A 23,109-nucleotide genomic window follows, 5' to 3' on the forward strand; every position below is an offset into this window, starting at 1 on the left:
ATAAGCCATGTGCGTAATATAGAAAATTGAGGATGCAACGCATTGGTATGAATCGTGATGCATCGTGATAATCGAATTGAATCGAATCGTTGACCTGATAATCGTAATCGAATCGAATCGTGAGACCAGTGAAGATGCACAGCCCTAGTCCACATTGGGCATACAAAGCACCCAAATGAAGAAGAAAATCAAATATACTTTTACTTTAACCACTGATGGTCTCTCTTTTATAAGGTTATATTGCAGCAATGTTCTGCTGCTCTAAGAGTTAAACATATTTATTAATACAAGTGCAAGTGAAGTGATAATTATTAAGAAAAATCATATATTTTAAATTGTATACGTTTTTAGATGTATGTATCCTCAACATCAACTCATGAACAATGGATAAAACTGTATTGTTTTAATTTTGTTTGTTTGTATATTTACTCCTTGTTATAAGTCTAACTTTAAATTGCATTGACAAGACAAATAGGGGTACCCCAAGGCTCCATGCTTGGGCCCATTTTATTTCCCCCGTACCTTCTCTCCTGGGCGTTATCATAAAAATATGGCGTCTCATTTCATTTTTATGCAGATGATTCCCAAATCGTATTGCCCCTGAAAATGAAAGAATCAGCTCTTTTCAATGCCTGTCTGTTTGTCTGCAGGACATCAGAGCCTGGATGGCCTTGAACTTTTTCCATTTTAATAAAAAATAATGATAGAAGTGATAATGTTTGGACCCAGTGGAGGCCCCAATGCCCCACTTGTGCTTGATTCTCTAATCCCTATATGAAACCCACTGTTACTAATCTGGGTGTACAGATTGATCCGGATTAGATTATTAAACTTGATTGATTACTGTAATGCCCTCTATGTTGGATTTAGCCAGGCCCCACCATCACCCGCTCAAAGCTTGTTCAGAATGTGCTGCACGCCATTTTACGAGAACCAAATGCATGAGCACATTATACCTGTACTCGCATCTCTACACTGGCTACCGATAAAGTTTAGAATCAAATTTAAAATGGTATTGTTTGCCTACAAAGCTCTTAATGGTTTGGCCCACCTTACCTGGCAGAACTTCTACAATCCTATACATCCTCAAGGTCACTGAGGTCTACTGAGATATTTCTCCTTGTAGTTGGAGGTCGAGGTTGAACCAGTGGGGGGACAGGGTTTTTGCTGTAGCAGCTCCCAGGCTGTGGTACGATTTGACCCCCAATCAGACCTGCTCCCCCTTTTTTAGATCTCGCTTAACGACAGATGTAACATACATACATTAAGGAATGTGATATTTCCCGCTGAGAGAGAGAATTATTATACTCGCAATGTGAACTGTTGCAATCCTGTTAATAACCCACGGCATGGCATGGCAATAAAGCACAGAAATTGAAAAAATGCAGTCCAATTTGCAACGATAGTGGGTCCGGTAAACTGTACTTAAGCATTTGAGATCTTATCGACAATCTTATCGGCAATACCTGCCACAAGTCATCCAGTGGGATGGATTGGACCAGTTGGTGGTCTGGTATTGGCCCTGTGATGTTTTTTTCACACTCCAGCTTTATAATTCATTCTTGGATATTATTCCAAATTGTTAATTTGTCATATTACTAATGGATCCAGATTATGTTGAGCTGTTGGAATGAATTTGCTTGTTTGGATCCCTTAGTTGTGTTCCCCAGCCAGTTGCTGAAGATCTAAATCTAATAATAAGGTACACTGGACAAATATGTATTGTTGTTGATAAATAAATCAATTTAGGAGAGTTAAACCTTTGTATCTATATTTATATACAAGATAAGTAGTAATTGCCTTGTTTTTACTGTATCCCAAAAATCCCAGTAAACATTATACTACTCTGAAGAAGATATGATGTACACAAACACAAACAACAAACTGAGGAAAACACGATTTAAAAGTCAAGGTATATGATTTTGTTTACTCAGATTGCACATTATTCAAAACTCAACAACAATGGTGGAGTTATGATGAAAGATGGAATGATGGAAGAAAGGCAGCAGAGTAAAATGGTCGCAGGATCAGACTTAATAGCTGGCCATGGTGGTCTCCAGCCAATCGTTGAAGAGGCAGACCTGTGAATGGAGAAACAGTGAGGTTTGTTAGGAAGATTAAACTTTGAATTCCAAAATTAAAATATAGTTTATTTTGCAGATAGATCATCTATTGTAGAGATCTTTTGGGTTTACCTTGGCGTAGACACCGGGGTTGTCCTTCTGAGCACATCCGTAGCCCCAGGACACAACACCCTGCAGCTCACCGTTGCACACGACGGTCCACCAGAGTCTCCCTGAGAGAGAATTCATTTGTGAAGAAATGTAATAATATTCTGGATTGGTGCAATGGAATATGAAAAGTAGTGTTTTTGTTACACACCTGGCAAGAGTCCTTGCCTCCTCCAGGTATCCAGCGCAGAACATGGCATCAGTGATCATGCCGGGGTAAGAGTTATCACAGTCCCTGTCGGACAGGATGGGGATGTTCAGGCACTGCAGCTTGTTCTTGTCAGCGGCTGTAACACATCAACAAAGAGGGTGGAAAAGGGTTAGAATAGCACAAAGAAAATGAAAACATAGTGTAACTCCAGCTGTTAAAATGTAGGTCTTTCTCACTGGAGCTCTGGGTGCTTCCCCAGCCGGAGACGGTGCACATGGTGCCAGCGGGGGCACAGCTTCTGGGCAGAGCCACAGGCTTCACGTACTGGTTTGAGGGTGGCGGGCTTGCTCAGCTTGATCAGCATGATGTCATTGTCGATGTTGTAGGCGTTGTAGTTGGGGTGACGGATGACACGGGAGGAGCTGATGTACTGCTCCTTTCCCTCGGTGACTCTAAGGTTGTGCTCTCCCAACTGAACCTCCACACGGCTGGGGAAATAGCGGTTGAGTGGCAATTAAGTTTCATAATGCCTGTTAAAAGTAGTCAAAATCTTGTCTTCGTAATATGAGATGTGACTTACGTCTTGTAGCAGTGAGCGGCAGACACCACCCAGTTCGCGTTGACCAGGGAGCCTCCACAGAAGTGGTAGCCAGAGTTCAGAGACACCTGATGGGCTGGGAGTAGGGAGTGCACTCCTTCCCTCCGACGATCTTGTCCTCCTCCGTCGCAACTGATAAAACACACAGAAGACTCAATAGTTAGAAAAAGTGACTTTTATTTTAATTAAATTAAATTATTAAAACACAGCAGGGAAATATATGCTTACAGGCAGCTCCGATGAGCAGAACGAATACCAGAGACCTCATGGTTGCTGAGTGATTCTGTCGATGATAGCCTTCACCTGCAGACCTGGTTTATATGCTCATCTTTCCATCCTGTACACGCCCCAAATGTTGTTTGTGACCAATCAGGGCTCTGGGAAAAGTAACTCCAGGTATTGTGGTCGATATACTGCCTGCCAGGAAATTGTATTCTTTATACAACTTTTACATTCGCTGGTGTGCAGATGGTTTTGTTCACAACCACAGTTATTGGATTTGGCTTTCACAAGAAAACCAAACCACGTGTCTTTAGATAGAATGACCCTAACAAAATGTTGATAAAGTGAAGAGACAAGATGCAAACACAAAAAAAATTAATCACTCACTCGATCACAATTACTATCAGAAAATATACTCAAAAAACTGCATTTGACTTGCATTATAAAAGATGGTAGGGTCAAAAGTGTTATTTAACAATTAAGATCATTACATGGAAGTATAAAAGACCATTTAATATTGAAGAATTCTGCACAATAACGCAGTCAATTGTGTGTTGAATTCTGTGCAAATCTGCTGCTGGTGAAGCTTGAATCAACCTGAGTTACATTTGGCTGCTTTGATGTAACAGCAGAGCAGCTTCAATTTAACATGATAAATATGCATGAGTGACATGAAGAAGATTAACAAGAACAGGTGCAGTCTGAAGATTCAAAATCCATGATGTGTTTGGGAAGATTTGGAAACTAGAGTGTGTTGTTGTTGTTGTTGAACGGTGGCATTTGCGATAGGATGCTCAGTTTTAAAGATGTGCTTGAATGGCAGTGTTTCAGTTGTACGTGTCACTGCAGAATATAAGTGTTTGACAGATATTGGCTTATACAGTGGCCGATTCAGGGACCAGGTCAGCTGATACACAAAAGGGATTGGCATTGACTGTTAAATGTTAAAAAAAAAATCAATATTCATACAAGAATTTGTTATTTTTCTGCACTGAACATGAACAAGAAATGGCTGTAAAACATTAATTTCATTATTAACTGTACACTCATTATATGCCAGTTTTTTTTGTTAAGCCTCATGCACTCTTGATGATATCCTGACTCACTGCTACATTACTGATGATATGCGAGTCGGCCTTGAGCAAAGGCTCTCTGTGAATAATCCAGCTGTTACAGCTATTTTAGGGTACTTTTTTTTCAGTCAAAGTTCTTTAAGATCAGTCACCTGAAATGAACCACCTACACCTGGCGGCCAGTGTATCAACTTTTATTTTCATTGGCAACTATTGGACCAATCGGGCAGCTTGGAAGAGATATAAAATATGAATGCAAGTGTACTGACTGGATTAAACTTTGCAGCCATGAAGTCCCTGGTCTTTGTTCTGCTCATTGGAGCTGAGTAGCTTGTTTTTAATGCATCATACACTTTTATTATATATTTACGGTACAGCAGTATTCATTTAGCATGTTGGCTCTCTTATTGATGTCTTAATTGTTTTTAGTTGCTGCGGAAGATGACAAAATCGTCGGTGAGCCCCATCAGGTGTCTCTGAATATTGGGTACCACTTCTGTGGAGGCTCCCTGGTCAACGAGAACTGGGTGGTGTCTGCTGCTCACTGCTACAAGTCGTAAGCACTTTAAAGCCATTAATATTCATCTGATGCGTTAATAAACAAACAAGCCCCCATTAATCACCAACTTCTCTCTTAGTCGCATTGAGGTGCGTATTGGAGAGCATCACATCGGAGTCACTGAGGGAAACGAGCAGTTCATCAGCTCCCTCAGTGTCATCACACACTCCTACTATGATCACTACACCTCATGAATGACATCATGCTGATCAAGCTGAGCAAGCCCGCCACCCTCAACCAGTAGCCTACATGCAGCCCGTGGCTCTGCCCAGCAGCTGTGCCCCCGCTGGCACCATGTGCACCGTCTCCAGCTGGGGAAACACAATGAGCTCCAGTGAGTAGAAAAAGTTCAGACAAGCTTACATTTTTGAAACTGTCATTTTTTTTTTTATTTTTTTTCTATTATTTAATTGCACAATGGATATCAAAAAAGTTTACAAAAGAAAAAGTATTGACAACAAACATGCATAATACTATACATGTTGAAGAAATAATCACAAAAAAACATCACTTGGGTTATATGAGGCTGTGGCTCAGTGGATGGTGTGCTGGACTTCAGAGGATAGCAAGTTCAAGTCCCACTGCAGTCAGCATTTCCTTGTGTCCCTGGGCAAGACACTTCACCCCAAATTGCTCCTGTGAGGATTGTCCACTGTACTGAATGTATGTAAGTCGCTTTGGATAAAAGTGTCAACAAATGACAAATGACATGGACAGGAGACAAGAAGAGTGGTTCTGTTTTTGTAGGGAAAGTCTAGCTAGGCTGGGGTAGAAATATCAGCTCTGGATGTACTGCAGGAATAATTTAGTCCTTCAGGGTTAAAGAGAGCTGTTCCAGGTTTATATGATCAAAAGATTGAACCAATGGTTGATTGATAATATTGTTCTTCTAGTAAAATGGTTTTCTTTGCTACAGTCTGACACTGTCTAAAAAAGCGTAATCTACTACAAGCCGCTGCACCCCTCTCTGTTGTTGCATTGCTGCAGCTGCTGACGGCAACAGGCTGCAGTGTGTTGCCGTCCCCATCCTCTCTTATGAAGACTGTGATAACTCCTACCCCGGCATGACCGACAACACCATGTTCTGTGCCGGATACCTGGAGGGAGGCAAGGACTCCTGCCAGGTGTGTATCTCTGATTGACTTTATATAATAATAATAATAATAGATTTAATTTGTTAGCGCTTTTACAGGTGCTCAAAGACGCTTTACAGATATAGTGAAGATAAAATAAATAAAGGAACAACAAATAAATATATAGTTAAAGTTAAAGTCAAATAATACAAAAACAATCACGCATTAAAAGCCAGATTGAAGAGGTGAGTTTTTGTAAGTGTTTTGAAGGTGGTGAGGTCAGTGCAGTCTCTGATGGGTTGTGGGAGTGAGTTCCAGAGGGAGGGGGCAGCGACGGAGAAGGCTCTGTCCCCCCAGGTCCGGTGATTGCTGCGGGTGGGGATGGATAGGAGGTTGGTTTCTGATGAGCGGAGGCAGCGGGAAGGGGTGTGGTGGTGCAGCAGGTCTGGTTATACTGCTTTATTTTCTAATTGGACTACATTTTTTTAACTCTCTAAAATGACATCTCTCAGGGAGACTCTGGTGGTCCTGTGGTGTGTGACGGTGAGCTGCAGGGTGTTGTGTCCTGGGGCTACGGGTGTGCAGAGAAGAACCACCATGGTGTCTCCAAGGTAACCTCCCTGCATCTCCTAAAAATATAGAAATATCACACTCCTTAAAGTATGTCATATTTCACTGCAACAAACTGACTGATATATTTTTATTTCAGGTGTGTGTGCAGACTGAGTGGCTGCACAACACAATGGCCACCTATTAACTCCACCATCCAACCTCCACAGCAGACACGCATATACTGTCTGTCTTAATTCTAACTGTCTTTGCTGGATTTATAGTGAAATAAATAAATTGATTGAAATTAATCATTGTTTTGTCTTTGCAATATTTTGTTCCTTTAATTTAAATGGTATTTCTAGTTGATGCAATTTTAACTTTGCCATAACTTCTATAAGAAAGTAAAACAAATGTAATTAAATATTAAGATAATACTTTTTTTTTTTAGTTGTAGAGTTGATATGAAGGACACAGGCAGCCAAAGAAATAAATCTAATAAAAGATTATTCTTAATTAACTATAATTTCCCCATCCCTTGTATCATCATTTAAACGTAGGTTACTTTTCACTCGTAGCATAACAATGCTGCAAAACAACTTTATAAATGTAAGACCATCAGTAGTGGTTATTTGAAAGTATACCTGATCTTTAGGTGCTTTATATACTGCCCTTACCTCTCACCAATTCCAATTAAGGTTCCAGCGGGGATCCGACCTTGTTCCCTGCGTGTGCCTCTCCACCTCTGTTCCTTACTTCTTCTCTCCACCTCCGTTCCTTATTTCTTACTTGCTACCCCTTATCCCTCAACCTATCCTAAGGGAATGCATGTACGTAGACACGTTAGTTTAGCTGCTATAGGCTCGGACTGTCGGGGGACGCCTTGCTTTTTCCTTCTGTCTGTCTGTACCTGTGTACTCTCATGTTCCGATTAACCCAGCCTCCCCCAAATTTCTTTTTTCTTTTGTGTCTATATCTACGCACGCCGGAGCCTGAGTCGAGGCTGATCCTGTTGCTGCGGTCCTGTGTCCTGGATCCTCTATCCTGAGTTCTGGATTGAGTCCTGGACTTCGAGTCGTGGCTGATCCTGTTGCTGCGGTCCTGTGTCCTTTATCGTGAGTCATGTGTCCTGAGTCCTGGATCCTGAGTCCTGGATCCTGTGTCCTGGATCCTCTATCCTGAGTCCTGGATCTGAGTCCTGGACTTTGAGTCGTTGCTGAACCTGTCTCTGCGGTCCTGCCTGACTCTCATCATACTGCTTCCCTGATGGCTCCCACAGGATTGTTGACATCCTCGTGGATTCATCTTCTTATTACAGACACATGCATTTCCTAACATTCGGTCTATATGCTGTAAAATGTATTATCTCTTCAATTTACACACGGCATCTATTGCACGTCTGTCCGTCCTGGGAGAGGGATCCCTCCTCTGTTGCTCTCCCTGAGGTTTCTCCCATGTTCCCTTTAAAACTGTGGGTTTTTCTCTGGAAGTGTTTCCTTGTACGATGTGAGGGTCTAAGGACAGAGGGTGTCCGTTTTCTCATACTGATATTCTGTACAAACTGTGCTGTTGTATTTGTTGTAAAGTGTCCTTATTGTAAGTATTTTACTGTATGTACAGCACTTTGGCTAACCCAATGTGGACTAATAAGAAACAAATGCACACATTTCTTTCAGGTGGACTCTATAACAATTTTTTTTTTTAAATATTAAAATAAGAAAAAGGGTTTGAAATAAACCATTGTTTGTTTTTGCAATTATTATTGTATCACTATTAAATATGGTTGTCTAATAATAGAACTTAATTAGATGACTTGTCTAAACAATCTTTTGAGGTTTTCATCTAGGTCTCGGAGATAAGAATTGTTGAACGGACAAATTAATTAAAGTTATAAAATATTAATATATCAAGGGAAAGCAACTTTCAAAAAGTATTTCCATAAAGTTATTATTATTAATTTGATAAATGAGTCATCACTTCCACCATCTCTTCTATCTGCATTAACAAAAAAAAACAGTTCTGTAATATATATATATATTATAAATATAAGACCATTAATAGTGGTTAAATAAAATACAAAATGCTGCTTCATATGCCCAGTGGGGGCTGAACAATGTACGACCCATTATTCTAAATTATATCTGTTCTGTGAAACAACTCAGGCTTGCTGAATTTGTATCTTTTGTGTTATTAGGTATTTCTTTAATAATTGTTTAGTTTACTTATTTAGTTTTGGTTGCCTTGCCTCTTGTTTCCAATATAAGTACTTGTGTTTGTATTGCATTGACGGCAGTAGTTTGTGCCATTATCATTTTTAACATGTTCTTAGTAATGCATAATATATAAGCTCTTACATTTTCCTGTTGCAAAGTGCTTTCTAACTTCTGACATTTACTCAAATACTGTACTTAAGGATAATGTTAATGTATATTAGATTAAACTTTATTGTCATTGCACAGAGTACAAACGGAAATACAGTTTGCATCCAACCAGAAAGTGCAAATACATAGTAATCAAAGCGCATAGTTTTCAATTAATTCCCAGAACTAATATGAGGTGCAGGGTTTAAACATATATAGATAAATACAGATGTAATCGATAGTAAATAAATACATTGTAAATTAGTGCAATGTCACTGAGTGTGAGGTGCTGTGGGTTAGAGCCACATGTACATCAACCTAATTTAATTATGTACCATTAATGTTACTTCATACTTATAATCCACTACATTTGAAAAACTAAATATTTTACTGTATTTCGTATTACAAAAAAATATTTACTTTGCATTATTATAGATTAAAACACTATGCTTAACCACAAAAGTATTTCATATGGCTGCAAAACTATATTTAGGGAAGAGTTGTGCAAAGATATGCTGGGATTCACATGAAATCAACATTTACTAATAAAAAAGGATTAAGCTGTAACTTGTCTCACAACAACTCTAAAGTTTTATATTTTCTGGACTCTTCAACTTAATACTCTAGTATGGACTATTCTGTATAATGTGTACCTTTTACTTTTGATACATTACATCCATTTGTCTAGAAATACTTATCTACTTAAACTAAATGTTACTGACAGCAGTATTATTTCATTGTTGTTTTGATACCCTTCGTGTGAAGAATCTGAGGACTTCCTCCAACTTCTTTCTAGCTATTTATTGAAAAGTGACTTTTAAAAATGTTTATAAAGATACCTTGTTTTTTTCAGATCTCCCTTTTCTCAGATCTCCCTTCCTATCTGAATTTAGTTTTTAGGTAACAGATGCTGAGAAACCCACAGCTGTGAGATACAGTGAGCACACATCTAAATATAGAGGGGACCTGTTTACCTGTGCAATCCGACCGAGAAACACAAGCCAACTTTGAGAGGTGGATTCAAACCTTTACAAAGTTATGAGTCGCAAATGTTTTAGTTTTTTTTAGGCAAAATAAAAGGAGCAGAAACACTCACTGTGAGAAATGACTCCATAGCAACCTAATTTAAATGATTGATGTTTTTATTTAGAGATGAGTTTGACAAAGTGGTGCTATATCAAGCATCCTGTACGGCTTCATACCAATAAATACTTTTCTAGGGCTAAATCCTTTATTTGGCATCCAAACCATAATTATATTATGTATTTATAGCTTATAGATAAATTAAGTGGATTAAAAATGGAAATGTTTCTGCTTAACATTTTACCCTCAACTTCTCTGTCATCATGACAGTCAAGTTAGTTTTGATTAGATTTTCTAGTGAGAAGTGTATATTGTACTTTTATAATCCACGTCCAGTGGATGTGTAGGATCTATAGTTTGATAGATATTACCAAGATGATTTGAGGTCTCGCCAGGAGAACGTCTAACAGCAGCGTCCATGTAAAGTTAGCGTCAACCCTCACGGGTGAAAACACCAGTATTTCCAGTCTCGAAGTTTTCATAATAAAACCGTATTGCCCCCACTGGTCAAATGATTTAAAGCTATATCTGCAGTACTCATCCACTAAAAACATCAGTTTATCCTTGTTAATCACACACAATGAATTGGTTTAAATTGTATACAATGCTTTTGTTTTTTTCCCATTTTTCCCATTTCTTTTTCAGAGGTTTTGATAGGTTAAAACATCGAACTTGAAGCTCGGTGATTGGATGTTTTAGCCGCAATGCACATTGGGCCATAAGGTGAACCCTGTTATCGTTTCATCCTGCTCCACAGAAGTGGAACTACACAATCTTTAGTTCATAAAAAAGAACGAGTCATGCTTATCCACCAAAAAAAGTTTGTCGCTAAAATTCCTGTCAATTCTTCGAGGCACGTAAAACGAGGGAAAACGCACCAGAAAGTCTCAAAAAAGTCAAAATTATCAACACACAAACATTGTTACATGCATATTACGTCTGTGAAGCACAAAAAGGTTGATTATTTTACCAATACAAGATGGAATACGTACAGGACAAGCTTACAACGGTGGCTCGGCTTGAAGGGAGACTCTCGGAACGTGGTGGCTGAAAACCATAAGCACTGTCTTGATTTCGAGTTCGAAGATATTCCTGAGGACGCTGGCTTCCACCACACATGCTACATAAGGTTTACCGACAAAAAAGGTCCATGACTGAAGGTGGAAAGACGGCTCGCACCGTGAGGGAGATCAAGACGTTAGGGAGACCTCGAGGTCGAGCCCATCCCATCGACGTCTAGCAAGCACGTACCGAAGCCAAACAGAGAAGCTGACGATCAAGGTCAGGCCTGCCAATCGCAGGCTCTGGCCCCGTCCTTCCTGCCCTGTGCATTAGTATACTGTATGCAAGATGAAGGAGGAAATGAATCATCAAAGCAGGCAAGCGACAAAGGGATCAACGGTGTAAGACTGAAACATTATCAGCAGGTAAGCAAAAATCTAAAATGCAAACCCCCTCCCCCAACCCAACACACACACACACCACACACACACACACACACACACACACACACACCACACACACACACACACACACACACACACACACACACACACACACACCCACACACACACACACACATACACACACACATACACACACACACACACACACACACACACACACACACACACACACACACACTTCACACATTCTTACAATTATGTGTGAGAGATACGTCAACAAACTCATTGAGTTGTCCATTTTCTCCGTTTAGGCAAATTGCAGAAAGCTGCTGAGAAGAAAGATGACCAAAGCGTTCTTTTACATATAAAAGACAAAGACTGTGTGGCTCTGGAGGTGCGGTACCACAAAAGCTGTTACAGTCAGTACACCAAGTTTTTGCTGAGACCTGACAAACCAGAGACAGAACAGTAAGTTATTTCTCCTTGGATTGCTTTACCTATTTGCACTACCACCAGACTGAAGTCCAGGTGTGTGTCGGCGATGGCTATATATATATATTATATATATATACACACATACTTAACATTATATAAGTAAACATCCAATTTCCTTCTGTTATATGTGGACACAATCACAACACTTATTCATTTATCCATTTATTTACTCATTCATGTGTTGAAGGGATGAGCCAATGTTTGATGCCAGTTACAAGCTGTTCTGTGAGAGGATCATCCGCCAGAGGCTATTGTCAACAATGAGGTGCTTAGAATGGGCCAGCTGAGGAAGGCCTTCATTGACATGGTGAAAGCAAACGAAGGTGTTGATGCTTCAAACTACAGGTAACTGCAATGTCATACAAGTCTTATTATTTATCATGTGCAAGGCCAGCTTTAAACAAAATGTGTATGACAGGCCTGTTTGGAGAAACAGTTTTTAAGTCTTGCTGTTTGCACAGACATGTGCAACTTCCTCAACAACTTCCTCAACTACTCAACTTCCTCTTGACTGCCTTTTTTTTTGTTTATTTTATTTGACTATATTTACTTATTTGCCTGTCCTTGTTTGTCTACCCTCCCTCTCATTGTAAAGCATCTTTGAGTTGTGAAAAGCGCTATATAAATAACATTTATTATTATTATTATTATGTACCAGTTGGCAACATGGAGAACAGCTGATGTGTAGTGTGTAGTGTTGTTTGTGATGATGTGGGCCTTTATTTGGCTTCTTTGGTGTTAAATGTGCTGCATGGCAGATAGGTTCTAGTCTGTAATGTCTTGTATCACCTCCACCACTCTCTGCTTTTGATGGTACTCCTGTGACTCGTAATTGTCACTGTTTTGTTGTGTTACAGACAGGATCTGTTGAAGAAGAGGCTGGCTCAAGATTTCCCTCAGCTAGCGTTTCACATGCCCACCAAGCGCAACGTCTGCGAACTGGTTTTTGCTGAGACTCTGTCAAAGGATGCACTCGTGGACATGCTACCAGATCCATCCGGTACGGAAACAACACAGTCCAGTGAATTGAGCCAGACAGACAGCGACAATGAAACAGGGAGAACAAAGTGCCAAACAACACAGGAGGACACAAGGACACTGTATACAGCAGCGTTGCTTTTGAAAAGACTGCTTAGTGACACTCCTGGCATGTCATGCCCATGGCCTCCCACTTCTGAAAATCTAAATGTGCCACTGAGGAGCCAACACTGGATCATTATGTCAACATTGATGATGACGTACATTTGAAAGTGTTGTCTGTTTGTCAAGACATTGTGTACCTTGCTTCCAAGGGCCGCAAGCAGACACCCAAGTCCTTGGCTTTAGGTTAACTGTTCGACATTTAACTGGATCATCACGCATTGTATCACTGCTTAACAGACTGGGACATTGTGCAACATGGGACACAGTTTTGAGTCTAGACACTAGCCTTGCCCAACTGACACTAGTAGAAGGCAGAGACAAAATACCAAAGGGATTCTCAAAGCGGACACCCACAACACTTGTGTGGGATAACATTGACTTTGGTGAGGAGACACTATCGGGTCGTGGAACTACTCACCATACAAATGGAATTATGCTCCAGAGTTTGCCCGTCGAGCCTATGTCCACAGCAATCAGACAGCCACTGAGAAAGGGAGTTACCTCATTCATAGCCCCCCCCCCCAATGCCTATATAACCTTACCATCAGTCCAAAAGGCAAGGGCCACAGAACTTGTGTCAACCAGTGCAGTCAGCGACATGCAGAATGGACACCCACTTTGCTGCACAAGCTGAAATGGCATATATGCTTTTGTGAAGTCCACATGTACGGATAGTTGTACAATCCCAAGCTGGACAGGGTTCCATACACTGCTTCAGGATGAAAACACTCTGCAGAAGTCCGCATTGTATTATCTTCCAGTCATTGAAGCCTCACCAACAGAGATGTCAACAGTAAACACTATCCTCAAGCGAAGTGTCCAGATTGCTGACCAGCTAGAACTGGATCATATAGTTTTAGTGTTTGACCAGGCTATATATGCCAAAGCACAGCAAATACGCTGGAAGGATGTTGAGTTTACAAAGCGTCTAGTGATTAGACTAGGTGAATTCCATACATGCATGTCCTACCTGAGTATTCTAGGCAAAAGGTTTGGAGATGCAGGACTGCAAGATATCCTCATTGAATCTGAAGTTGTTGCCCCAGGATCCATCAATGGGGTACTCAATGGCCATCACTACAATCGCAGCATGAGGGCTCATAAACTTCTATATGAGAGTCTGCAGCGCATCTGGTTTATCACCTTCATGGACTCCTTGCCACCCCAAGAGAGAGCTGCGTGCATGGATGTCATCACTGAGATGGAATGTGCCTTTCCAGACAGATTGATGGATGTTTTGAGTGCAGATCAGAGGTTTGATAATATGTGCTCGAAATATGCAGACTTTGTGCAGAGGAGGAGTACAGAGAATGCAACATTTGCTTTCTGGAGCTCATACATTGACATGATGCAGCTACTCCTCCTGTTTGTGAGAGCAACGCGAGAATCAAACTGGCAGCTTCACCTGTCAACCGTCCGGTTAATGATGCCATGGTTTTTTGCCTACGATCGAGTAAATTACGCTCGATATTTACCTGCATACTGGCTGGAAATGATGAATCTGCCTGTCACACATCCCTCTTGCCACAGTGACATGAATGTGAAAGGCCAGTGGACTGTCCAGCGACAAAGTGTTCATGGATTTGCCTCCATTGCTTGCGACCAGGCTATTGAGCAAACGCTTAACAGAGATGCCAAGACCAAAGGTGGCTGGACAGGGATCACACAAAATCGGTCTGCAGTGTATCGCTGGATACTGTCACAGCATGAAAGAGCCGCGATAGCAAGACAGTGTGAATCAATGGCAGGGATATCTCCTGAGCTACGGACAAGAAAAGACCTGGACAAGACACGCATCTCTGCTGATGCAAAGGCTGTGAGTAGAATCTTGGACACTATTGATTCCATGCTCAACCCTTTTGATGTACACCAAGACGGCATTGTGTGTCTTAGCTCTGGAAGAGTAGCAACAGGAGAAATCACAAAGGATTTGCTTGTTGCCTCAGAAAAGGGTGAAAATGCTGTAAAGGAGTTTATGGAGCAGAGACTGTTATCCAAAACAGTTGACATACTGTATTTGCCCCCATAATATCACAAAAACTCAAGACTCTCAGTGATCAGAAAAAGCTCCCCAAAAAATCTGCAGCAGGCAAGGAAGTGATTTTGCGTGCTGACAAGAAGTTATTTTCCAGGCTCCTCATCCTTGGCCAGAGCAGGAAAATTGAAATGAGGGAAATTCTGTCATATTCCTTGGGAACTGTGTCATATCCATTAGCAAGTGCTGATGGTTCACTTGCCAAAACAAACAAATCAGCTCTCATAGATCTATTGGAGAGCAAAGGTGGAGAGTGCTTGGTTGACAAAGTTCCAATAGGTGGTGCCATTCTTTTTGATGGCATGGCAGTCATGCAGGCCATGCGATCCAGACCAGCAACATTTGGAGAGCTTGCAGAGACCATACTGCAGAGCATACTCCAACTTGCTTTGCATCACAAGTGTACACGCATTGATTTTGTCACTGACCGGTATCCACCCATCAGCATCAAAAGCCTAGAACGGTCCCGTAGAGCTGATACAGGGTCACAACTAATAACAATCTTCAGATCAGAGAACTCCAACCCAGTGGAAGAAGTTTCTCTCTGACGGAAAAAATAAGGAAGCACTGGCCGAATTCCTTTATGTGGCATGGACATATGCAGACCTCACAACAGTGGGTAAAAACCTCAGCTTGTACATTGCCCATCAAAATCAATGCCACTGTGTAACTGTCATGGAGGGTGTACAGTCTGTTGATGTTGTTGAAGACCTGCAGTGTGATCATGAGGAATGTGACACACAGGTGTTTTTACATGCCCAACATGCTGCACAGGAGCACAAAGCTGTTGTCATCAAGAGCTCTGACACTGATGTGGCAGTCATTGCTGTAAGTCTGCAGGCAGATTTGCCATGCAGCTTATATGTGTTCACAGGGACTGGCAACAGGACACGGATCATTGACATTGCCATGGTGTCATCAGCTCTCGGAACCAGTGTGCGTTCAGCCTTGATTGGAATTCACACGTTCTCTGGGTGTGACTCCACAAGCGCTTTCTATGGCAAAGGTAAAAGAAAGTCATTTGCTGTTGCATGTGAGAAAGATGACTACCTTAAGGCTTTAGAAGTTTAGGTACTAACTTTAACTTGGAGCAATCAACATTTGCACTTCTTTGCCGGTATGTATGTCACTGTATGATCAGCCAGCAGCCGAACATGTAAATGATGCTAGGTACAAGGCTTTCTGTATGGCATCATCGGCCTTGCCAGAATTAAGCATTCCCCCTACTCATGATGCCCTCCATCAGCACTGCAAAAGGGCAAATTACCAGGCAGCAATAATGAGGTCCTGTCTCAAAAGAGAAATAATGCTCCATCACCTGCTGGATATGGTTGGGAAATAGAGGATGGGAACTTACACGTCACCTGGATGACAAGAAATCCTGCCCCTGACAGTGTGTGCATGTGATACACTGCAGCTGCAAAGAGTCTGCCTGTGAGAAAGGCAGATGTCATGCTTCTCTGCAGGACTCTGTTGCACAGACTTATGTCGTTGCTCAATTGTGCAAATAAAAAAGAAACAGAGGAAGAGAACGATGACTGCCCTGACACTGACAGTGAGGAATAGGAATAAAAGAGCCTTCTTTCCATCTTTCTTAAGCTCTTTTCTGTTCTTTTGGTTTTAGTGCCTGGCCGACGCGCTCACACATCACTCATAGATACGTTTGTTTTTGGTACTAGAACAGAGTAATCAGCAGGACTCTTTAACCAGCTGAGGCAATCACAGCACCAATCAGCCGCTCCGCCCAGCCTGACACCAATCAATTATACTACATTACATGTCCTTGTACTGTTTTCTATGTCATACCTTTTATATTTGTAATAAATCTCGTTTTTATGGTTCATCAGTGTTGTTTTCATTTGTGGAGGGATGAATGAGTAAATAAATGAATCAATGGACATTGGTATAAGTAAGGCAAGGCAAGTTTATTTATATAGCACTTTTCAACACAAGGCAATTCAAAGTGTTTTACAAAAAATTAAAGACATTAAGAAAATGGCATTTAAAATCAGTCATTCAAAAGAAAAGCTAATAAAAGAAACATTAAAAGAAAAAATACATGGATAAAAGTTACAGTGCAGTCTAAGATATGAATAGTTCAATTAAAAGCAGCAACAAAAAGAAAAGTCTTCAGCCTGGAAGTACTGCATTTTATTGATCTAAATTACTTAACGTAACAAGTTAACCTTCTTCTTGGACGCAGAAATCAAGTCATGTTTATTTTGTAAGAGTGCATTTAACGTGTACAGGGTAACAAACAGACAGACAAAAAGTCCTCAGTCTAATGGAATAATCCCAATGAACCTAGCCGATGTGAACATGGCAGTCCAGGAATGATAGTTTGATAAATATGAGTTTGATATACTTTATTAATCCCCGTGGGGAAATTGTTTTGTAGCTGGAGTTGGCTGATAAACGCTGCTAGTCAATGTTGATTCGATGGTCAACTCTGTTCCCAGATAGTAAAACCTCTCACAAATACCGCGTATATAACGCAAATACCTCGGACTTAGTGATGTATTAAGACATATGACAAAAATGACATAAAACAAGCATACAGCACTGTTTTAGAATCCATTTGGTCTGGTTTAGCGTAACCATGGCGGCCGCCATCTTTCACTTCTGTTGACAATATGCAGCTACCCAATTGGTTGTAGCACGATCACGTGACGAACCGTGGCACGACTTTGGACCAAGATATTATTACGCTTCGAAGGGACTAGTTCAGCCAATAATTACGTGCCTAGAAGAATTGGCAGGAATTTTAGCGACGATATTTTTTTTGGTGGATAAGCATGACTCGTTCTTTTTTATGAACTAAAGATTGTGTAGTTTCACTTCTGTGGAGCGGGTTGAAACGATAACAGGGTTCACCTTATGGCCTATATCGGCCAATATATGAACTGCAGTGTGTGGCACTTCCGTATTGGCGTCCAGGCTCTTCCCCAGAGTTTGCCGCTTGGTTTGCACCTGTCAGCCACTGTAGATTCCCTCTCTACAGTTTGACTAAAGAACTGGAGTTTAAAGGTGGGGTATGTCATTTATTTCAGTTTTGTTATATTCCATGGAATGCTCTTAACATCCCGATAGCAATGAATATATTAAATTATTTGACAATAAATACATACAAAAATGTCATCTGTGGAAGCCGTAGCACTGTAAAAAGCACGACCAATCATCTGAGCCGGCCCGGCTAAAATAACTGGATGGCCTACCTGCCTGTCAGCCTTCCACCTGTGCACAAACTTATCTCGTGCCCTCATTGGTCATGTGCGCGTTTGTGTGTGTTGGAGGAGGGGCTCTGTAAGGAAGTGGCAGATTTTTTCACTGCGGTCAACTCAGCCGTCTCTCAAATTTGCTTGGTCAAATGAGCAGTTCTTCATTTTGGAGTGCGCGATTTATAGCGCATTTACGGTAATCACTGAGAAGCGGTACTAACGCAAGACTCGAAGAGTCGAAGAGTGGTGACTCGAGAGTGACTTGAGAGGCTTCTCAATACTCAAATGTCCCCTCCTCGACTCCTCGGTCCTCGGTCCTCCGGTAGTGACCCGGAAATGAATTTCAGCGCGCCATTTTGAAGGACGTCTCATTTCTCTAAATGCACACCGAGGACCGAGCATCGAGCGTCGAGGAGGCTGTCTGGAGGAGCTATAACCGAGGTTACACTGATGGTTCCTCCACGGCTCCTCCACGGATGCATTTCCGGGAACGGTGGAGGCGTGACGCACGGCCGGACTTATCTCAGCCAATGACAGCTATGCATGCATCCCCTGGATATTATTTTAGAAACTGCTTTCATCGCGTCGCGATGTTTCCAGAGAGAACAGCTGTACGGTCCATGCAGAAAGCAGAGCAGTGTGTATAATATATATCACTCAGTATAACAGGCTTACTCTCTTTATTTGCTTTAGTTTAGTAGATATCTACAAACAAAGAGTCGATATTTTTCTAAGACCATTGCTTCACATAATAAAATACACAACGGCTTATGCTTTTGGAGCTGTAGGTGCAGGGCCGCCCCTGGCCAACTTGGGGCCCCAAGCGACATTGTGAGATGAGGCCCCCCCCCTCCCAACCGACAGGAGTGAACTTTTTTTTTTTGGAACAAAGTAGGCTACTTTGCAAATATAATTCCTGTTTATTATTATTATCAACGGTTACTTTTTTATACAGTGAGGTAAATGGTAAATGTGCATGTATGTCGTTCAGTATGGGTTTACAGGTGAATTTTGCATTTCCTGCCAAATACTAGCCTCAAAAAGATAAAAACATAATTAATGCAAATAAACTACTTCTACTAATAATGATAATCATAATCAATTCAATAATAAAAATACTATATTGTTTTATTATAATATAGTTGTAATATAGTCAAGGCAAAACATGCTTATGACATGCTCAAAAACTGATATTTCTTAAATCTGTATTCAAACGTAGTTCCCTCAGTCAGCAATGTATCAACAACTACACACACATTTCTCTCAGTATTTCTCTGTGTTGTGGTTGACATGATGATGACTGTTAGGAGTTAAGGGAAGAGGCTGAGCATCACCATGAAATGTGCAAATTGACATAAAAATGAATAAAAGGGGAAAAAATGCTCCATGTTTTTTAGGCTGTAAACTTTAACTGTTATGTAAGCCAACTAGACAGACAGTGTTTCACTCTTCCTCCTGTACATAAGCAGATAAAAGGCATAACATACTTGAATGAATGGTAAATAAAGAATGCTGGAAATAACTGCATCTCTGCTCTGCAGAGACTGCCTTCTTCATGTCGTGAATTGCAGCTGATGTTTTAATATGGCAATGGCAATTTGACTTATACAACATTCGTAAGTTGTACATTTGACTCATACAATAACCCACCTTCGAGTGATGCTCTAGTTTCTTCATGTTTTGTTTTTTGTGCCGGACTGAAACTGTCTTTTCACCGACATCTCTTCACCTGCACTAGTGGCCGTATCAAAGCCGTGATTGGTCAGATGTCGATTCATTGCAACGGTGTCGGGTTACAGACATGCTCCCCTTGTCACCTCTCACTCTCACTCTCGCGGGGGGTGCGCGGAGAACTGCGCACAGCAGCTGAGGCCCTCTGGGCGGGGCCCCCTGCGCAAGGCGGGGCCCCATGCAGCCTGCGTGATTGGCCTGTAGGGAGGGGCGGCCCTGTGTAGGTGTGTGTGGTACAGTGTGTAGGTGTGTGTTGTACGCACTGTACATGTAAATGCGGCGGACAGACGGGTCTCAGTTGGTTTGGTGTCCTCTGCTTACTTTTAATAGGCCTACTTGTAAATACAACTTTTGGCCCGTAATTTCAATTCCCCATTTCAGCGACCAGAGAGAGGGGGGGATATATCCAGTCTCTGATTGTGTTACGTTATTATGAGAGTGCTCTCATACTTTAAATTGTATATATTTATATAAATATATTTGTGTGTGTGTGTCCGCATCTGTAGTCTGTTATTGTCTCATTATACCGCACTCTCAATGAATTCAAAGTAAATATGTGGGGGAACAATGTTCAGCTGATCTAACAGAGATACAGCGCTATGACAAAACACTCGACAGCTGATGCAGCTGTTGCCACGTAATAATGAACGGACGTCTCTTTAAAATGACCGCTCAGAGGAGAGGAGTTCTCATTTCTTTAAACGTCTGCTGCTTCCCCTCCTCTCTCCTCGATTCCCCTCCTCGGTCCTCCGCTCGCATCTCCTGTGGGCGGGTCTAAGTCTCGAGGAGGGGAACCGAGGAGGGGAGTCGAGGAGGGGACATTTGAGTATTGAGAAGCCTCTTTGGACTCGTGAATTGGTGACTTGACTACAACACTGCTTGATTGTACTTGTGGTCGTACTCCAAGTAGTACTCTGTCCAGCAGTACCACTCTCACTGAGAACTTATGGCAAAAAAATCATTTTATCTCTCATCAAAGATGGCAGAAAACATGCATTATTGTACTCTGGAGAGGAGTTGGACAGAGTATTACTCAAATAGTACACTGTAAAAGTACTTCATTGTATTTGTGGTAGTAGTCTAACAAGTACTGAGTCCAACAGTACCAATTTTATTAAGAACTTATGGCTAAAAATCATTTTATCCCTCATCAAATATAATTGATTGATCAAATTTAACATCAGTTGTACTACCGTCAGCGCCGCTTCTCGGCGATTACCGTAAATACGCTATTAATCGCGCACTCAAAAATGAAGCGCTGCTCATTTGACCAAGCAAATGCGAGAGACGGCTGAGTTGACCGCAGTATTTTTTCCGGCTGTGTATTTTCAAATTCACAACAGATGACACAACTTAAAGGAACTAAAAACCAAGAATAGGGAACTCACATTTGACTAATTACCAAAAAGTGAGCTTTGTAACAGGAGTTGAATAACATTGAAATCTTAATGAATCTGCCTAGTTCTTTTATTTAGGATTCAAAAGCATTCAACAAGATGAATTCACTAAGTCTCAGGTCTATATGCAACATATTCCATGCCAGGGTTGCAAAATACTTATATGTCGGTTTGGGACAGAGAGCACACTGTAAAGAAGTCCTTTGAAAGCAAATAGTACAGTCAGGCACTTTTCTGCGTAATCAACATGCTGATTTAAAACACAGTCAACCTTTGTTCATGTCAGCGAGGACATGTAAGAGGAGACAGTATGAGCTCCCAGGTGTCCTCAGAGAGACAATAACAGACTCCCAGGTGTCCACATGGTGACAATAAGGGATGCCCCTACATGTAAAGCAATACATGGACTTGACAAAGAAAAACTCGTTGTATCCTCGTCACGCTTCGTTGAGTAGTTATATCTCTAAACCATAACACTCGATAACAGAGATTATCTTGCTTGGTGGTTGTTACAAGCAATTAAGAGTATGTTCAGTTTGCAAATTCAAAAACATGTTTTTAAAATAGGACGATAGACACATTTTAAAATCAGGTATGATGATTATTGTGTTTGAAACGTTTTTGCATAGTTAATATAAGTATTTAAAGGGATCCTGCCCAGATATAATATATAAGGGTATGATATAATTAAGCTTCACCCTTTATAGTTAATACATTCTGTTTCCCCTTTATTGTTCTATTTGAAGTGCATTCTTCTTGAATTGTGTTTAAAATAATAACAAAATATATTACTATAGCAGCTACTACTTTAAAATGGATACATTAAAATGAAGTACAAGTACTTCAAAACTGTACTTAGCGTTAAGTGCTTGAATATATGTACTTTTATTTACATTCCATCACTGTGTAACACAATAAATACCACCAGTCCAGCTGCTGCTATTACACATTGATATATAATGTCACTAGAAACTCAGTGAGATTAACGCTGATGATCAATAGATATGTTATTAGAGAAAACGTACTGACATTATAAAAAACAGCACAACAGAGCTGCTCCACTGACAGCGGCTGGTGTTAGCCTCGGCTTGTTAGCTTTCATTGACACTAGCTTCACGAAAATACTTTATCCTCACCTTTAAAGTGACGTCCACTGCTTCTGTGTGGGTCCCTCCATTCCTACTTTAAATACTAAAATAAATGTTTTTTTTCTCCAAATAAACTAGCTAGTTATGGGCAGGGCTAGCACTTTATATATAATGGGTAAGCACAAACAGCTAGGATACTTCTTCTTCTTCTATGATTTTTGTAACGTTGTAACTGAGGGTTGGTAACCAGCGTTACCGCCACCTTCTGCTTCGGAGTTTGAATAGAAGATGTAATCATCATATCATAAACATTCCTGTTTAGCAGATAAAAGAAGGGGGAAATAAACTGATTTATTCGTACGTAGATTCGCTTGATAGGTTATTTCTTAGTTTTATATTAGGAGTGATTACAAGTTGTAACTACCACCTGATTTTCTTTGGAATGCAAACGACAGGAAATACCTTTTACTGGAGGAAAATGTATTCAAATGATATCATATACGAATATTTACTTGAATCCTGATTAAACCAGACAAAATACATTATGTTGGTCATCTTTATCTTGTTTTCATAAATGACTTTTTTATATTAATTTTAGTCTGCCTGCATATATAATTTGACAATAATATAACAAATAGTTTTATTATGACATTATCAGACTCCTACAATTAATGATACATAGTCCTAAATATTACAT

At 40.7% G+C, this 23,109-nt stretch overlaps 2 pseudogenes; one reads left to right on the forward strand and one right to left on the reverse strand.

The window, feature by feature from the left end:
- Positions 1–1,899: 1,899 nt before the first annotated feature.
- On the reverse strand, positions 1,900–3,248 carry LOC117539465 (annotated as a pseudogene).
- A 1,315-nt stretch (positions 3,249–4,563) lies between these two features.
- Positions 4,564–6,767, forward strand: LOC117539466 (annotated as a pseudogene).
- Positions 6,768–23,109: the final 16,342 nt, after the last annotated feature.

Source organism: Gymnodraco acuticeps, unplaced genomic scaffold (genome assembly GCF_902827175.1).
Source record: "Gymnodraco acuticeps unplaced genomic scaffold, fGymAcu1.1, whole genome shotgun sequence".
Taxonomy (NCBI): domain Eukaryota; kingdom Metazoa; phylum Chordata; class Actinopteri; order Perciformes; family Bathydraconidae; genus Gymnodraco; species Gymnodraco acuticeps.